The sequence below is a fragment of the Mesoplodon mirus genome (genome assembly GCF_964341445.2).
Source record: "Mesoplodon mirus genome assembly, chromosome: 16".
NCBI lineage: Eukaryota > Metazoa > Chordata > Mammalia > Artiodactyla > Ziphiidae > Mesoplodon > Mesoplodon mirus.
The window spans coordinates 78,882,935-78,896,125 of record NC_138992.1 but is presented as its reverse complement, the minus strand read 5'-3'; positions in this window follow the sequence as shown (position 1 = coordinate 78,896,125).

Below are 13,191 nucleotides of genomic sequence, written 5' to 3'. Positions count from 1 at the left end.
GCCCTAAGCCTTGCCGTTCCCTAACCCTAACCCTAGCCCATAACGGAAACCCACCACCAGCCCTACACCTTATCCCCAAGCCGTAGCCTACTCCTGGCCCGTACGCTGGCACTGACACGTGCGTCAGCACGTAGCCTGACCCTCCAACGTTTCCGTACCCTCACCTGTGCCCTAAGCCTTGCCGTTCCCTAACCCTAACCCTAGCCCGGAACGGAAACCCACCACCAGCCCTACACCTTACCCACAAGCCGTAGCCTATACCTGACCGGTACGCTGGCACTGACCCGTGCGTCAGCACGTAGCCTGACCCTCCCACGTTTCCGTACCCTCACCTGTGCCCTAAGCCTTGCCGTTCCCTAACCCTAACCCTAGCCAGAAACGGAAACCCACCACCAGGCCTACAACTTACCCTACGCCGTAGCCTACTCCTGGCCCGTACGCTGGCACAGACCCGTGCGTCAGCACGTAGCCTGACCCTCCTACGTTTCCGTACCCTCACCTGTGCCCTAAGCCTTGCCGTTCCCTAACCCTAACCCTACCACGGAACGGAAACCCACCACCAGCCCTACACCTTACCCTACACTGTAGCCTACTCCTGGCCCGTACTCTGGCACTGACCCGTTCATCAGCACGTAGCCTGACCCTCCCACGTTTCCGTACCCTCACCTGTGCCCTAAGCCTTGCCGTTCCCTAACCCTAACCCTAGCCCAGAACGGAAACCCACCACCAGCCCTACACCTTACCCTACGCCGTAGCCTACTCCTGGCCCGTACGCTGGCACTGACCCGTGCGTCAGCACGTAGCCTGACCCTCCCACGTTTCCGTACCCTCACCTGTGCCCTAAGCCTTGCCATTGCCTAAACCTAACCCTTGCCCGGAACGGAAACCCACCACCAGCCCTACACCTTACCCCCTAGCCGTAGCCTACTCCTAGCCCGTACGCTGGCACTGACCCTTGCATTAGCACGTAGCCTGACCCTCCCACGTTTCCGTACCCTCACCTGTGCCCTAAGCCTTGCCGTTCCCTAACCCTAACCCTAGCCCGGAACGGAAACCCACCACCAGCCTTACACCTTACCCCCAAGCCGTAGCCTACTCCTGGCCCGTACGCTGGCACTGACCCGTGCGTCAGCACGTAGCCTGACCCTCCCACGTTTCCGTACCCTCACCTGTGCTCTAAGCCTTGCCGTTCCCTAACCCTAACTCTAGCACGGAACGGAAACCCACCACCAGCCCTGCACCTTACCCTACGCCGTAGCCTACTCCTGGCCCGTACGCTGGCACTGACCCGTGCGTCAGCACGTAGCCTAACCCTCCCAAGTTTCCGTACACTCACCTGTGCCCTAAGCCTTGCCGTTCCCTAACCCTAACCCTAGCCTGGAACGGAAACCCAATACCAGCCCTACACCTTACCCTACGCCGTAGCCTACTCCTGGCCGTACGCTGGCACTGACCCGTGCGTCAGCACGTAGCCTCACCCTCCCACGTTTCCGTACCCTCACCTGAGCCCTAAGCCTTGCCGTTCCCTAACCCTAACACGAGCCCGGAACGGAAACCCACCACCAGCCCTACAACTTACCCTATGCCGTAGCTTACTCCTGGCCCGTACGCTGGCACTCACCCGGGTGTCAGCACGTAGCCTGACACTCCCACGTTTCCGTACCCTCACCTGTGCCCTAAGCCTTGCCGTTTCCTAACCCTAACCCTAGGCCGGAACGGAAACCCACCACCAGCCCTACAACTTACCCCCAAGCTGTAGCATACTCCTGGCCCGTACGCTGGCACTGACCCATGCGTCAGCACGTAGCCTGACCCTCCCACGTTTCCGGACACTCACCTGTGCCCTAAGCCTTGCCGTTCCCTAACCCTAACCCTAGCGCGGAACGGAAACCCACCACCAGCCCTACACCTTACCCACAAGCCGTAGCCTATACCTGGCCGGTACGCTGGCACTGACCCGTGCGTCAGCACGTAGCCTGACCCTCCCACGTTTCCGTACCCTCACCTGTGCCCTAAGCCTTGCCGTTCCCTAACCCTAACCCTAGCCCGGAACGGAAACCCACCACCAGCCCTACACCTTAACCTACGCCGTAGCCTACTCCTGGCCCGTACGCTGGCACAGACCCGTGCGTCAGCACGTAGCCTGACCCTCCTACGTTTCCATACCCTCACCTGTGCCCTAAGCCTTGCCGTTCCCTAACCCTAACCCTAGCCCGGAACGGAAACCCACCACCAGCCCTACACCTTACCCTACACCGTAGCCTACTCCTGGCCCGTACGCTGGCACTGACCCGTGCATCAGCACGTAGCCTGAACCTCCCACGTTTCCGTACCCTCACCTGTGCTCTAAGCCTTGCCGTTCCCTAACCCTAACCCTAGCCCGGAATGGAAACACACCACCAGCCCTACAACTTACCCACAAGCCGTAGCCTACTCCTGGCCCGTACGCTGGCACTGACCCTTGCGTCAGCACGTAGCCTGACCCTCCCACGTTTCCGTACCCTCACCTGTGCCCTAAGCCTTGCCGTTCCCTAACCCTAACCCTAGCACGGAACGGAAACCCACCACCAGCCCTACACCTTACCCTACACCGTAGCCTACTCCTGGCCCGTACGCTGGCACTGACCCGTGCGTCAGCACGTAGCCTGACCCTCCCACGTTTCCGTACCCTCACCTGTGCCCTAAGCCTTGCCGTTTCCTAACCCTAAACCTAGCCCGGAACAGAAACACACCACCAGCCCTACAACTTACCCCCAAGCCGTAGCCTACTCCTGGCCCGTACGCTGGCACTGACCCATGCGTCAGCACGCAGCCTGACCCTCCCACGTTTCCGTACACTCACCTGTGCCCTAAGCCTTGCCGTTCCCTAACCCTAACCCTAGCGCGGAACGGAAACCCACCACCAGCCCTACACCTTACCCCCAAGCCGTAGCCTACTCCTGGCCCGTACGCTGGCACTGACCCGTGCGTCAGCACGTAGCCTGACACTCCTACGTTTCCGTACCCTCCCCTCTGCCCTAAGCCTTGCCGTTCCCTAACCCTAACCCTAGCACGGAACGGAAACCCACCACCAGCCCTAGACCTTACCCTACACCGTAGCCTACTCCTGGCCCGTACGCTGGCACTGACCCGTGCATCAGCACGTAGCCTGACCCTCCCACGTTTCCGTACCCTCACCTGTGTCCTAAGCCTTGCCGTTCCCTAACCCTAACCCTAGCCCGGAACGGAAACTCACCACCAGCCCTACAACTTACCGCCAAGCCGTAGCCTACTCCTGGCCCGTACGCTGGCACTGACCCGTGCGTCAGCACGTAGCCTGACCCTCCCACGTTTCCGTACCCTCACCTGTGCCCTAAGCCTTGCCGTTCCCTAACCCTAACCCTAGCCCGGAACGGAAACCCACCACCAGCCCTACACCTTACCCCGAAGCCGTAGCCTACTCCTGGCCCGTACGCTGGCACTGACCCGTGCGTCAGCACGTAGCCTGACCCTCCCACGTTTCCGTACCCTCACCTGTGCCCTAAGACTTGCCGTTCCCTAACCCTAACCCTAGCCCGGAACGGAAACCCACCACCAGCCCTACACCTTACCCACAAGCCGTAGCCTACACCTGGCCGGTACGCTGGCACTGACCCGTGCATCAGCACGTAGCCTGACCCTCCCACGTTTCCGTACCCTCACCTGTGCCCTAAGCCTTGCCGTTCCCTAACCCTAACCCTAGCCCGGAACGGAAACCCACCACCAGCCCTACACCTTACCCTACACCTTAGCCTACTCCTGGCCCGTACGCTGGCACTGACCCGTGCGTCACCACGTAGCCTGACCCTCCCACGTTTCCATACCCTCACCTATGCCCTAAGCCTTGCCGTAACCTAACCCTAACCCTAGCCCGGAACGGAAACCCATCACCAGCCCTGCACCTTACCCTACGCCGTAGCCTACTCCTGGCCCGTACGCTGGCACTGACCCGTGCGTCAGCACGTAGCCTGACCCTCCAACGTTTCCGTACCCTCACCTGTGCCCTAAGCCTTGCCGTTCCCTAACCCTAACCCTAGCCCGGAACGGAAACCCACCACCAGCCCTACACCTTACCCACAAGCCGTAGCCTATACCTGGCCGGTACGCTGGCACTGACCCGTGCGTCAGCACGTAGCCTGACCCTCCCACGTTTCCGTACCCTCACCTGTGCCCTAAGCCTTGCCGTTCCCTAACCCTAACCCTAGCCCGGAACGGAAACCCACCACCAGCCCTACACCTTACCCTACGCCGTAGCCTACTCCTGGCCCGTACGCTGGCACAGACTCGTGCGTCAGCACGTAGCCTGACCCTCCTACGTTTCCGTACCCTAACCTGTGCCCTAAGCCTTGCCGTTCCCTAACCCTAACCCTAGCATGGAACGGAAACCCACCACCAGCCCTACACCTTACCCTACACCGTAGCCTACTCCTGGCCCGTACGCTGGCACTGACCCGTGCATCAGCACGTAGCCTGAACCTCCCACGTTTCCGTACCCTCACCTGTGCCCTAAGCCTTGCCATTCCCTAACCCTAACCCTAGCCCGGAACGGAAACACACCACCAGCCCTACAACTTACACCCAAGCCGTAGCCTACTCCTGGCCCGTACGCTGGCACTGACCCGTGAGTCAGCACGTAGCCTGACCCTCCCACGTTTCCGTACCCTCACCTGTGCCCTAAGCCTTGCCGTTCCCTAACCCTAACCCTAGCCCGGAACGGAAACCCACCACCAGCCCTACACCTTACCCTACGCCGTAGCCTACTCCTGGCCCGTACGCTGGCACTGACCCGTGCGTCAGCACGTAGCCTGACCCTCCCACGTTTCCGTACCCTCACCTGTGCCCTAAGCCTTGCCGTTCCCTAACCCTAACCCTTGCCCGGAACGGAAACCCACCAGCAGCCCTGCAACTTACCCTACGCCGTAGCCTACTCCTGGCCCGTACGCTGGCACTGACCCGTGCGTCAGCACGTAGCCTAACCCTCCCAAGTTTCCGTACACTCACCTGTGCCCTAAGCCTTGCCGTTCCCTAACCCTAACCCTAGCCTGGAACGGAAACCCAATACCAGCCCTACACCTTACCCTACGCCGTAGCCTACTCCTGGCCCGTACGCTGGCACTGACCCATGCGTCAGCACGTAGCCTCACCCTCCCACGTTTCCGTACCCTCACCTGTGCCCTAAGCCTTGCCGTTCCCTAACCCTAACACGAGCCCGGAACGGAAACCCACCACCAGCCCTACAACTTACCCTATGCCGTAGCTTACTCCTGGCCCGTACGCTGGCACTCACCCGTGCGTCAGCACGTAGCCTGACCCTCCCACGTTTCCGTACCCTCACCTGTGCCCTAAGCCTTGCCGTTTCCTAACCCTAACCCTAGCCCGGAACGGAAACCCACCACCAGCCCTACAACTTACCCCCAAGCTGTAGCCTACTCCTGGCCCGTACGCTGGCACTGACCCGTGCGTCAGCACGTAGCCTGACCCTCCCACGTTTCCGGACCCTCACCTGTGCCCTAAGCCTTGCCGTTCCCTAACCCTAACCCTAGCGCGGAACGGAAACCCACCACCAGCCCTACACCTTAACCACAAGCCGTAGCCTATACCTGGTCGGTACGCTGGCACTGACCCGTGCGTCAGCACGTAGCCTGACCCTCCTACGTTTCTGTACCCTTACCTGTGCCCTAAGCCTTGCCGTTCCCTATCCCTAACCCTAGCCCGGAACGGAAACCCACCACCAGCCCTACACCTTACTCTACGCCGTAGCCTACTCCTGGCCCGTACGCTGGCACTGACCCGTGCGTCAGCACGTAGCCTGACCCTCCTACGTTTCCGTACCCTCACCTCTGCCCTAAGCCTTGCCTTTCCCTAACCCTAACCCTAGCACGGAACGGAAACCCACCACCAGCCCTACACCTTACCGTACACCGTAGCCTACTCCTGGCCCGTACGCTGGCACTGACCCGTGCATCAGCACGTAGCCTGACCCTCCCACGTTTCCGTACCCTCACCTGTGCCCTAAGCCTTGCCGTTCCCTAACCCTAACCCTAGCCCGGAACGGAAACCCACCACCAGCCCTACAACTTACCCCCAAGCCGTAGCTTACTCCTGGCCCGTACGCTGGCACTGACCCGTGCGTCAGCACGTAGCCTGACCCTCCCACGTTTCCGTACCCTCACCTGTGCCCTAAGCCTTGCCGTTCCCTAACCCTAACCCTAGCCCGGAACGGAAACCCACCACCAGCCCTACAACTTACCCCGAAGCCATAGCCTACTCCTGGCCCGTACGCTGGCACTGACCCGTGCGTCAGCACGTAGCCTGACCCTCCCACGTTTCCGTACACTCACCTGTGCCCTAAGCCTTGCCGTTCCCTAACCCTAACCCTAGCCTGGAACGGAAACCAACCACCAGCCCTACACCTTACCCTACGCCGTAGCCTACTCCTGGCCCGTACGCTGGCACTGACCCATGCGTCAGCACGTAGCCTCACCCTCCCACTTTTCCGTACCCTCACCTGTGCCCTAAGCCTTGCCGTTCCCTAACCCTAACACGAGCCCGGAACGGAAACCCACCACCAGCCCTACAACTTACCCTACGCCGTAGCTTACTCCTGGCCCGTACGCTGGCACTGACCCGTGTGTCAGCACGTAGCCTGACCCTCCTACGTTTCCGTACCCTCACCTCTGCCCTAAGCCTTGCCTTTCCCTAACCCTAACCCTAGCACGGAACGGAAACCCACCACCAGCCCTACACCTTACCGTACACCGTAGCCTACTCCTGGCCCGTACGCTGGCACTGACCCGTGCATCAGCACGTAGCCTGACCCTCCCACTTTTCCGTACCCTCACCTGTGCCCTAAGCCTTGCCGTTCCCTAACCCTAACCCTAGCCCGGAACGGAAACCCACCACCAGCCCTACAACTTACCCCCAAGCCGTAGCTTAATCCTGGCCCGTACGCTGGCACTGACCCGTGCGTCAGCACGTAGCCTGACCCTCCCACGTTTCCGTACCCTCACCTGTGCCCTAAGCCTTGCCGTTCCCTAACCCTAACCCTAGCCCGGAACGGAAACCCACCACCAGCCCTACACCTTACCCTGAAGCCATAGCCTACTCCTGGCCCGTACGCTGGCACTGACCCGTGCGTCAGCACGTAGCCTGACCCTCCCACGTTTCCGTACACTCACCTGTGCCCTAAGCCTTGCCGTTCCCTAACCCTAACCCTAGCCTGGAACGGAAACCAACCACCAGCCCTACACCTTACCCTACGCCGTAGCCTACTCCTGGCCCGTACGCTGGCACTGACCCATGCGTCAGCACGTAGCCTCACCCTCCCACTTTTCCGTACCCTCACCTGTGCCCTAAGCCTTGCCGTTCCCTAACCCTAACACGAGCCCGGAACGGAAACCCACCACCAGCCCTACAACTTACCCTACGCCGTAGCTTACTCCTGGCCCGTACGCTGGCACTGACCCGTGTGTCAGCACGTAGCCTGACCCTCCCACGTTTCCGTACCCTCACCTGTGCCCTAAGCCTTGCCGTTCCCTAACCCTAACCCTAGCCCGGAATAGAAACCCACCACCAGCCCTACAACTTACCCCCAAGCCGTAGCCTACTCCTGGCCCGTACGCTGGCACTGACCCATGCGTCAGCACGTAGCCTGACCCTCCCACGTTTCCGTACACTCACCTGTGCCCTAAGCCTTGCCGTTCCCTAACCCTAACCCTAGCGCGGAACGGAAACCCACCACCAGCCCTACACCTTACCCCCAAGCCGTAGCCTACTCCTGGTCTGTACGCTGGCACTGACCCGTGCGTCAGCACGTAGCCTGACCCTCCTACGTTTCCGTACCCTCACCTCTGCCCTAAGCCTTGCCGTTCCCTAAGCCTAACCCTAGCACGGAACGGAAACCCACCACCAGCCCTGCACCTTACCCTACACCGTAGCCTACTCCTGGCCCGTACGCTGGCACTGACCCGTGCGTCAGCACGTAGCCTGACCCTCCCACGTTTCCGTACCCTCACCTGTGCCCTAAGCCTTGCCGTTCCCTAACCCTAACCCTAGCCCGGAACGGAAACCCACCACCAGCCCTACACCTTACCCCGAAGCCGTAGCCTACTACTGGCCCGTACGCTGGCACTGACCCGTGCGTCAGCACGTAGCCTGAACCTCCCACGTTTCCGTACCCTCACCTGTGCCCTAAGACTTGCCGTTCCCTAACCCTAACCCTAGCCCGGAACGGAAACCCACCACCAGCCCTACATCTTACCCACAAGCCGTAGCCTACACCTGGCCGGTACGCTGGCACTGACCCGTGCATCAGCACGTAGCCTGACCCTCCCACGTTTCCGTACCCTCACCTGTGCCCTAAGCCTTGCCGTTCCCTAACCCTAACCCTAGCCCGGAACGGAAACCCACCACCAGCCCTACACCTTACCCTACACCTTAGCCTACTCCTGGCCCGTACGCTGGCACTGACCCGTGCGTCACCACGTAGCCTGACCCTCCCACGTTTCCATACCCTCACCTATGCCCTAAGCCTTGCCGTTCCCTAACCCTAACCCTAGCCCGGAACGGAAACCCATCACCAGCCCTGCACCTTACCCTACGCCGTAGCCTACTCCTGGCCCGTACGCTGGCACTGACCCGTGCGTCAGCACGTAGCCTGACCCTCCCACGTTTCCGTACCCTCACCTGTGCCCTAAGCCTTGCCGTTCCCTAACCCTAACCCTAGCCCGGAACGGAAACCCACCACCAGCCCTACAACTTACCCCCAAGCCGTAGCCTACTCCTGGCCCATACGCTGGCACTGACCCGTGCGTCAGCACGTAGCCTGACCCTCCCACGTTTCCGTACCCTCACCTGTCCCCTAAGCCTTGCCGTTCCTTAACCCTAACTCTAGCTGGAACGGAAAACCACCGCCAGCCCTACACCTTACCCCCAAGCCGTAGCCTACTCCTGGCCCGTAAGCTGGCACTGACCCGTGCGTCAGCACGTAGCCTGACCCTCCCACGTTTCCGTACCCTCACCTGTGCTCTAAACCTTGCCGTTCCCTACCCCTAACCCTACCACGTAACGGAAACCCACTACCAGCCCTACACATTACCCTATGCCGTAGCCTACTCCTGGCCCGTACGCTGGCACTGACCCGTGCGTCAGCACGTAGCCTGACCCTCCCACGTTTCCGTACCCTCACCTGTGCCCTAAGCCTTGCCGTTCCCTCACCCTAACCCTAGCCCGGAACGGAAACCCACCACCAGCCCTACACCTTACCCACAAGCCGTAGCCTACACCTGGCCGGTACGCTGGCACTGACCCGTGCATCACCACGTAGCCTGACCCTCCCACGTTTCCGTACCCTCACCTGTGCCCTAAGCCTTGCCGTTCCCTCACCCTAACCCTAGCCCGGAACGGAAACCCACCACCAGCCCTACACCTTACCCTACGCCGTAGCCTAATCCTGGCCCGTACGCTGGCACTGACCCGTGCGTCAGCACGTAGCCTGACCCTCCCACGTTTCCGTACCCTCACCTGTGCCCTAAGCCTTGCCGTTCCCTAACCCTAACCCTAGCCCGGAACGGAAACCCACCACCAGCCCTACACCTTACCCTATGCCGTAGCCTACTCCTGGCCCGTACGCTGGCACTGACCCGTGCGTCAGCACGTAGCCTGACCCTCCCAAGTTTCCGTACCCTCACCGGTGCCCTAAGCCTTGCCGTTCCCTAACCCTAACCCTAGCCCGGAACGGATACCCACCAAAAGCCCTACACCTTACCCCCAAGCCGTAGCCTACTCCTGGCCCGTACGCTGGCACTGACCCGTGCGTCAGCACGTAGCCTGACCCTCCCACGTTTCTGTACCCTAACCTGTGCCCTAAGCCTTGCCGTTCCCTAACCCTAACCCTAGCCCGGAACAGAAACCCACCACCAGCCCTACAACTTACCCCCAAGCCGTAGCCTACTCCTGGCCCGTACGCTGGCACTGACCCGTGCGTCAGCACGTAGCCTGACCCTCCCACGTTTCCGTACACTCACCTGTGCCCTAAGCCTTGCCGTTCCCTAACCCTAACCCTAGGCCGGAACGGAAATCCACCACCAGCCCTACACCTTACCCCCAAGCCGTAGCCTACTCCTGGCGTGTATGCTGGCACTGACCCGTGCGTCAGCACGTAGCCTGACCCTCCCACGTTTCTGTACCCTAACCAGTGCCCTAAGCCTTGCCGTTCCCTAACCCTAACCCTAGCCCTGAACAGAAACCCACCACCAGCCCTACAACTTACCCCCAAGCCGTAGCCTACTCCTGGCCCGTATGCTGGCAGTGACACGTGCGTCAGCACGTAGCCTGACCCTCCCACGTTTCCGTACACTCACCTGTGCCCTAAGCCTTGCCGTTCCCTAACCCTAACCCTAGCCCGGAACGGAAACCCACCACCAGCCCTACAACTTACCCCCAAGCCGTAGCCTACTCCTGGCGCGTACGCTGGCACTGACCCATGCGTCAGCACGTAGCCTGACCCTCCCACGTTTCCGTACCCTCACCTGTGCCCTAAGCCTTGCCGTTCCCTAACCCTAACCCTAGCACGGAACGGAAACCCACCACCAGCCCTACACCTTACCCTACACCGTAGCCTACTCCTGGCCCGTACGCTGTCACTGTCCCGTACGTCAGCACGTAGCCTTACCCTCCCACGTTTCCATACCGTCACCTGTGCCCTAAGCCTTGCCGTTCCCTAACCCTAACCCTAGCCCAGAACGGAAACCCACCACCAGCCCTACACCTTATCCCCAAGCCGTAGCCTACTCCTGGCCCGTACGCTGGCACTGACACGTGCGTCAGCACGTAGCCTGACCCTCCAACGTTTCCGTACCCTCACCTGTGCCCTAAGCCTTGCCGTTCCCTAACCCTAACCCTAGCCCGGAACGGAAACCCACCACCAGCCCTACACCTTACCCACAAGCCGTAGCCTATACCTGGCCGGTACGCAGGCACTGACCCGTGCGTCAGCACGTAGCCTGACCCTCCCACGTTTCCGTACCCTCACCTGTGCCCTAAGCCTTGCCGTTCCCTAACCCTAACCCTAGCCCGAAACGGAAACCCACCACCAGGCCTACAACTTACCCTACGCCGTAGCCTACTCCTGGCCCGTACGCTGGCACAGACCCGTGCGTCAGCACGTAGCCTGACCCTCCTACGTTTCCGTACCCTCACCTGTGCCCTAAGCCTTGCCGTTCCCTAACCCTAACCCTACCACGGAACGGAAACCCACCACCAGCCCTACACCTTACCCTACACTGTAGCCTACTCCTGGCCCGTACTCTGGCACTGACCCGTGCATCAGCACGTAGCCTGACCTTCCCACGTTTCCGTACCCTCACCTGTGCCCTAAGCCTTGCCGTTCCCTAACCCTAACCCTAGCCCGGAACGGAAACCCACCACCAGCCCTACAACTTACCCCCAAGCCGTAGCCTACTCCTGGCCCGTACGCTGGCACTGACCCGTGAGTCAGCACGTAGCCTGACCCTCCCACGTTTCCGTACCCTCACCTGTGCCCTAAGCCTTGCCGTTCCCTAACCCTAACCCTAGCCCGGAACGGAAACCCACCACCAGCCCTACACCTTACCCTACGCCGTAGCCTACTCCTGGCCCGTACGCTGGCACTGACCCGTGCGTCAGCACGTAGCCTGACCCTCCCACGTTTCCGTACCCTCACCTGTGCCCTAAGCCTTGCCATTCCCTAAACCTAACCCTTGCCCGGAACGGAAACCCACCACCAGCCCTACACCTTACCCCCTAGCCGTAGCCTACTCCTAGCCCGTACGCTGGCACTGACCCTTGCATTAGCACGTAGCCTGACCCTCCCACGTTTCCGTACCCTCACCTGTGCCCTAAGCCTTGCCGTTCCCTAACCCTAACCCTAGCCCGGAACGGAAACCCACCACCAGCCTTACACCTTACCCCCAAGCCGTAGCCTACTCCTGGCCCGTACGCTGGCACTGACCCGTGCGTCAGCACGTAGCCTGACCCTCCCACGTTTCCGTACCCTCACCTGTGCTCTAAGCCTTGCCGTTCCCTAACCCTAACTCTAGCACGGAACGGAAACCCACCACCAGCCCTGCACCTTACCCTACGCCGTAGCCTACTCCTGGCCCGTACGCTGGCACTGACCCGTGCGTCAGCACGTAGCCTAACCCTCCCAAGTTTCCGTACACTCACCTGTGCCCTAAGCCTTGCCGTTCCCTAACCCTAACCCTAGCCTGGAACGGAAACCCAATACCAGCCCTACACCTTACCCTACGCCGTAGCCTACTCCTGGCCCGTACGCTGGCACTGACCCATGCGTCAGCACGTAGCCTCACCCTCCCACGTTTCCGTACCCTCACCTGTGCCCTAAGACTTGCCGTTCCCTAACCCTAACACGAGCCCGGAACGGAAACCCACCACCAGCCCTACAACTTACCCTATGCCGTAGCTTACTCCTGGCCCGTACGCTGGCACTCACCCGTGCGTGAGCACGTAGCCTGACCCTCCCACGTTTCCGTACCCTCACCTGTGCCCTAAGCCTTGCCGTTTCCTAACCCTAACCCTAGGCCGGAACGGAAACCCACCACCAGCCCTACAACTTACCCCCAAGCTGTAGCATACTCCTGGCCCGTACGCTGGCACTGACCCATGCGTCAGCACGTAGCCTGACCCTCCCACGTTTCCGGACACTCACCTGTGCCCTAAGCCTTGCCGTTCCCTAACCCTAACCCTAGCGCGGAACGGAAACCCACCACCAGCCCTACACCTTACCCACAAGCCGTAGCCTATACCTGGTCGGTACGCTGGCACTGACCCATGCGTCAGCACGTAGCCTGACCCTCCTACGTTTCTGTACCCTTACCTGTGCCCTAAGCCTTGCCATTCCCTATCCCTAACCCTAGCCCGGAACGGAAACCCACCACCAGCCCTACACCTTACTCTACGCCGTAGCCTACTCCTGGCCCGTACGCTGGCACTGACCCGTGCGTCAGCACGTAGCCTGACCCTCCTACGTTTCCGTACCCTCTCCTCTGCCCTAAGCCTTGCCTTTCCCTAACCCTAACCCTAGCACGGAACGGAAACCCACCACCAGCCCTACACCTTACCGTACACCGTAGCCTACTCCTGGCCCGTACGCTGGCACTGACCCGTGCGTCAGCA